Source organism: Lactuca saligna, chromosome 2, assembly GCF_052625555.1.
Source record: "Lactuca saligna cultivar CGN05327 chromosome 2, ASM5262555v1, whole genome shotgun sequence".
Lineage (NCBI taxonomy): Eukaryota > Viridiplantae > Streptophyta > Magnoliopsida > Asterales > Asteraceae > Lactuca > Lactuca saligna.
The window spans coordinates 53,756,439-53,763,135 of record NC_136418.1 but is presented as its reverse complement, the minus strand read 5'-3'; the positions used below and the strand labels follow the sequence as shown (position 1 = coordinate 53,763,135).

The window sequence follows — 6,697 nt, the reverse complement described above, 5'->3', positions numbered from 1 at the left end:
ATTAATTACCATTCATCCATAGGATTTACTATCGAGGTGCTCCTAAATTATCGTTTGGGTTGTTGACTATTGTATTAATGTTGTGCTACCAAAATAATTATAACATATCCCCCCACCCCACCCCCCACATGTGAATGCTATTAGATTGGGACACGAAGTATATGTAACTAAATTTTTTCCTGATATGATATTTTGACTATAAACCACTTATGCTGTTCATATTCACATCCGCTTTGAGTACTTATAAACCTTCCGGAACTGAAAATGTTTATCAGTTAACTTCATTAGCTTCATCACTAATAATGTCTCCAACAATCATCGTCCTCATTGTCATTATGCTCGTCGTATGTGTCAGGCTTCTTTACAAGAAATCTTTAAGCAACCCACACCCTCTGCCACCTGGTCCAATGTGTTTTCCATTCATTGGATGTACATTCCAAATGCTCCTAAACCAGCCTAGTTTTAGGTGGATCCACAACCTCATGGATCAGTTCAACACCAAAATACTTTGCATCCGTCTAGGATCTTCAACTCATGTCATCACTGTCACCTCCCCAGAGATAGCATGCGAGTTCCTAAAGAAACAAGAGGCAATATTCATTTCAAGACCAGACTTCATTTCTGCATATCTGATGAGTGACGGCTATCACACAGCTGCCATGTCCAATGGAGACCAATGGAGGAAGATGAGAAGAATTGTAACTCGCGACATGCTCTCGTCCCAAGTGCACAAATGGTTGCAATCCAAACGTGATGGAGAAGCCAACCAGTTGCTTGGGTACATATGCAATCAAATACAGAACGGAGATCACATAACTGATGGGGGGTTAATAAACATTCGAATGGTGAGCCAACATTTCTGTGGAAACTTACTGAGAAACATGATTTTTGGAAGAAGGTTTTTTGGGAAAGGAAGTGAAGATGGTGCGCCTGGTGAAGAGGAAACTGAACATATTGCGGCTATTTTTAACATCCTAAAGTATCTTTATGCATTTTGCATCACAGATTATCACCCATGGTTGAGATGGAAGTCTGATTTTGATTGCCACGAAAAGAACATTGATCGGCACTCAAAATTGCTCGAAAGTATCAAGATCCATTGATCGATGAACGGATACAGATGTGGGAAAATGGAGATAGAATTGAGAAAAATGATCTCCTAGATGTTCTTATCCAACATGACAACCCTAAGGTTACAATAGTGGAGATCAAAGCCCAGATTATTGTGAGCCTCTCCCCATCTCTCATTATTTATCATTACATGCGACTCCTAATAAAATAATATATATATATATATATATATATATATATATATATATATATATATATATATATATATATATATATATATATATATATATATATCGGATGAAATGCCAGCGACTCTTCGGATATTACTTTATATTTACAATTTCAATTGTTTCTGCATGAAAATTAACTTTCTTTGTGTTTTTCTGCCTTGCCTAATTTTAGGAAATAATGATTGCCTCAGTTGATAATCCTTCCAACGCAGTAGAATGGACAATGGGAGAGATGATGAATGAACCGACGCTGTTAAAACGAGCGGTGGAGGAGCTGGAGCATGTTGTAGGTGGCAATAGGCTAGTCCAAGAGCGAGACTTACCCCAACTCAATTACCTAAAAGCGTGTATCAAGGAATCATTTAGGTTGCACCCTTTTGCAGCTTTTAATCCACCTCATGTTTCGACGATGGACACTACTGTTGCGGGTTACTTTATACCGAAGGGTAGTCATGTGCTGCTTAGTCGACGTGGGTTAGGAAGGAATCCAAATGTGTGGGCGGATCCATTGCGGTTTAATCCGGATCGTCATCTACAAGGGGAAGAAAAGCAAGTGGTTCTTACAGATAATGAGTTGAGAATGATTTCATTTAGCACCGGCAAACGTGGCTGTCCTGCGGTGGTGTTGGGCTCTACCATCACTACAATAATGTTAGCCAGACTACTTCAAGGGTTCACTTGGGAGCCGATATGTAAAGAGCTGCCGATTAATCTCGTTGAAAATCATGATGACCTTAGCTTGGCTAAGCCACTTATGCTCATTGCCAAGCCACGACTGCCTCAACATCTCTACCCAAAAATTTGAAAAGAATTTGGTTTTCACGCTTGATTATCATAAATAAGATGATGTTTATGGTTTTAGAAAAAAACTAATAATGTCATCTACATTCTGTGTACCATATATCTATATCTATATTCATATTATTGTATAAAATATATTAATACATTAAGAAGTACAAGTTAATAGGCACCTATTCTTCTTTCAAAATCCGATTTGTACGCCTCCATATGTTTTTATTTAGGCTATTGGAATTTGGTTTAGATTACTATATGTGTATCTACTTTTTTTTAGTGAGTAGGGCTTTATATTATTATTATTTTTTTAATTATGTTTTTTTTTTATGGTTAATATTTTAGGCTGATCCAAAAAGAAAACGCATACCAATACCAGTAAAGATTATGTTTTTTTTTTCCAAAGTAACCAAAGGTAAACCTCAAAAGAGAAAAATCCGTAAACCCAAGCATTTGCTTTGTTTTTCGCAGGTGACATTGCGTCCTAATTTTGCCTGTTTTTCTTATCAATATCATATTCTAATTCCCAAACTTACTCGATTTTTTAATTATATACAAATCTATAGATTTCAATTTTGAAATGTGTCTCCCTATTGCAGCCACTCAAGTAGCAACCGACATATCTTGATACTCATATTCTATAGGTGATCAAGAGATACAATCTTATTTCTTACTCTTCTAGGAAATCAATAAATCTCCATGAAAATATAATATCCGATATTAGAGTTACGAACATAGACATTACTATCCAGTTCCAAAGAGAAGGACCAGATTTGACTGCACTGAATCCCCTAAAGGTTTTCTTCGCATTGATTATAAATATCTTACTGTGATGTTTGAGTGATACCTTTTACTATGATTGGTTTTTAAACAAATATTTTTGAGGATTTGATGGTTTGAAAATTAATATTTTTATTAGTAATTTTGGGACGTTACAAGTTGGTATCAGAGTCTTGGTTTGAGGGATTTGGACACAGTCTCAGTTGTGTTTGACCTCAAACTGAAGAATTGATAATCTTTTCGAAAGAAAAATAAATTTTATAAAAAAGACATTTATAAAGAAAATGAGTGTGATATAAGCAATCAATCGAGCTCAAAGTGATTCTGTAACATCCTAAAAATTTCATGCCAAATTAAAACTTTTTCAAAACATTTAAAACCATTCATCATTACAAAGTTTGTTTTCAAAACATCTAATATCAGAGTTTTCCTATAAACATAAACAAATCATGAGGAGCTCTATGATCATGCCTTCGCCTTACTACGATCCATGATGTACCTAAAACAAATAACTGAAATTGTAAGTCCGAAAGCTTAGTAGGATCTCCCAAAATACCAACGCCATACAAATATAACCACATCATATAACAATTACAGAACAACATGCATAATAAGCCTTCATCCTAACTGGACCGCCTCACAAGGCCTACAGCCAATCTGGACCGCTCCCGAGCCTTCGGCACGACTGGGCTGCCTCGCAGGGCCTACAACCTATCTTTAACATCCAAAAACCTAGGTATACCTTGTGAACCCTAATCCTTGAAACATTTGTCCATATTGGTCCTTGATAAGAAAAGGGGGGGGGGGGGTAGACTCGTACGCACGACGTATTGGAGTGTACTCTCAGCGTACTCATGCGCTTGTTTGATGGTGGAGGGCCGCCTAGTACGTCGGGCGTACCAAGGTGTACGTGGGGCGTACCAGGCCTAGCTTGTCACCCTAGTATTTATTGAGTCCCATATTTAAAGAGTGTTATGGCCTCCTTGTACCCACCATTTCCAAAGACTTATCCTCCCCAAAACCCTAAATCTCATTCTTGTAGCAAGAGAGTGCCTTTGAGAGCTTGTGGGTGTGTTCTTAAGCATTAGAAGTGGAAAGGAAGCTTTGGAGAAGAAGGAGTTAGAGCCCAAGCTCTTGGATCTGAGCTTTGAAGTGACAGAAGCTTCATTTGGAGGTAAAAAGCTCCAAGCTTTCCGACTCTTTTGTTTGTGTTCATATGTGGGATGTTTTAGGGTTTTTGTCCCCAAAATTGATAGCTTTATGATTTGAAAAGCCCCTAGAACCTGAGATCTGTCCCATGTTGGCTTATTTTGTGTTATTGAGCCATAAAAATCTAATCTTGGTCATTAAGAGTTGAGCATGCATAATTTATGAGTGTTTTAAGGAAGGAAATGGCATGATTTAGGGGTTGGTGACCTTTAAAGCCATGCAAAGGCTTAAAGTCACTACTTTATGGATTAAGAGGCCTGAGAGTAACTACATCTAGGACTTGAGTCTTTATCTTAGCCGATTCAGACCAAAAACCACGAGAAGTGTGAAACTAGGACTTACGTCGGGCGTAATCCTAATACACATAGCATATGGGGTCGAGTTCCCCGTTTTTGGTTAGCCATGGAGTACGTCTCACAAGCAGAGCTGGTACGCGCCGCGTACTCCCGCTGTTGACTTTTGTTGAATTTTTGGGTTTGGTCAAGATTGAGGACTATAAACCTTGGGAGGGGTAAAATGGTATTTTACCCTTCTGTGAGTTGTACAAGGGTTAGTCTAGCTTCTTGAGGGACAATATTAGTTAGGGATAATTATTATGTGCTAGGAGGGATCTAGACCCAGGAGTAGAGATCACAATCTCGATTGGGAGATTTTCATTCATTAGCTTACGAGGTGAGTCTTCTCACTATACTTATCTTGAGTGGTAAACCTTATGTGTGACCAGAGGGTCTTATGTGCATGAACTGTGTAGTGAAATATCCTGCTATTTACTTGTTTTATGCTTTATGAGTATTATATTGTGATGCTGAGTTTAGGGACCAGAGGGTCCATATGAGTTGTGGGACCAGAGGGTCCCACTAAGACACATTGACCAGAGGGTCTAATTGAGTTACAACCTCGAGTGGCTAATGTGTTGTGTGTGGTTTCTTGGGGAACTCTCTAAGCTTTTATGCTTACCGTGTTATGTGTTATGTGTTTCAGGTAGTTCCGAGGATCACAGCAAGGCACCGACATGATTGTACACACCGACAAGAGACTGTTCTTATGATTCTGGGATTGTGTTTTCTTTTGGTGACATTTGAGACATATGTGTTTTGAGAATTATGTTACAAGTTTTCATTGTGTTAAATATGAAAAAAAATTGGTTTAAGAAATTATGTCGTTACACTATCCGGACTGCTCACCGGGTATGTTGGCCTACAGAACAAAGCAGGACCGCCTCAACCCAACCCCCAATCAACAAAAAAACATGTGCACATAAATATCACACGCTAGCTCATATCATATAACAGTCAAAACGTTCTATCAGATCACTAATCATAACAACATCCCCAATAACTAGGGTATTGACCTAACCGGTCACTAATATAGCATCATCCTATAACTGAAACATTGACCTAACCAGGTTACTACGCATAAGCATATCACCATCCTAACTACCAGGATGTAGTCAATAAACATATCATGCCATAACCAGATACAATCCATAAAGGGCCTGCCTTGGTGCCTTAGACCCTGTTAATATAGTGAGGATAACTCACCTCGTACTGTCGACTCGAAGATAAACTCAAGCTCTTGGATTACTGCCACAAACTCCACCACCTATATTCATTGTAAACCATACTTGTAAATTTCCAATCTTTCCAAAATGTCCTCCAAAAGTCAATTGGTTAACCCATGGTCAAATTCAAAGTTAACTGTTAAGGTCAATAGTCCATGTTAACCTCAACTCATCGAGTACCCTCAGCTACACTCCGAGTTTCTTGCAATACTTGTCCGCTCTCCGAGTCACCACAATGACTCGTCGAGTTCCTAAGGCTCGTAGTCGAAGCTCCATGGCCACTCATCGATTTTTCCCCCTTGCAACTCAACAAGTTCACATGCATCCAACAGTTGGGAAAAACCCTAACCGACTCGTCGAGTCACTCTACTCACTCGCCGAGTCTTTGACAATCTTCATCGGACTCGCCGAATTGGTCATCTAACTCGTCGAGTGCAGGACCATCTTCATATGACTTGCCGAGATAACCATGCGACTCGCCAAGTCCCTTTAACCCTTCATCCATACAGATGCTTTTAAGCCATGCAAGGCCTTCAAACTACAGATCTAAGCTCTTACGGAGTGTTTATCATGTAAATTTGCAAAATTTACGTGCATGCAAGATGATAATGGCCCAAAACAAGTTAAAGAAGTGGCTCAAGGAAAGGAAAGGTCATAGCTTGTCAAGGACTGAAAATTTATGACAAAGAGGGGCTAAAGGAGTCCAGATCTAAGGTTGCAACCTGAGATCTTGACCCAAATCCGAGAATCACCACACAAAATCCTAAAAGAGCCCCAAACCCATAAATGGAGAGATCTAACTAAAAGAGAGTCAAGGTAACAACTTGTTGCCTCCAAAATGATTCCAAGACAGAAAAGAATCCGGATGTACAACAACCCCTTACTCCAAACTTCTTGAACTGCAAGCTTTTACTCCAAAAATCCCTCTTCCAAGCTAAGAAGTATAGGAACCAAACACGAATTAGGGTTTCTGAACTCAAGGGAGGAAGTAAGAGAGGATAAGGGGGATAAGTGGTCCTTAAATAGGGTGCAAAACCCTGGAAATTAGGGTTTC

General features: G+C 39.0%; 1 pseudogene; it reads left to right on the top strand.

Moving 5' to 3' along the window:
* Positions 1–302: 302 nt before the first annotated feature.
* LOC145028883 (isoleucine N-monooxygenase 1-like) lies at positions 303–2,106 on the top strand (annotated as a pseudogene).
* The last annotated feature ends 4,591 nt before the right edge of the window (positions 2,107–6,697 follow it).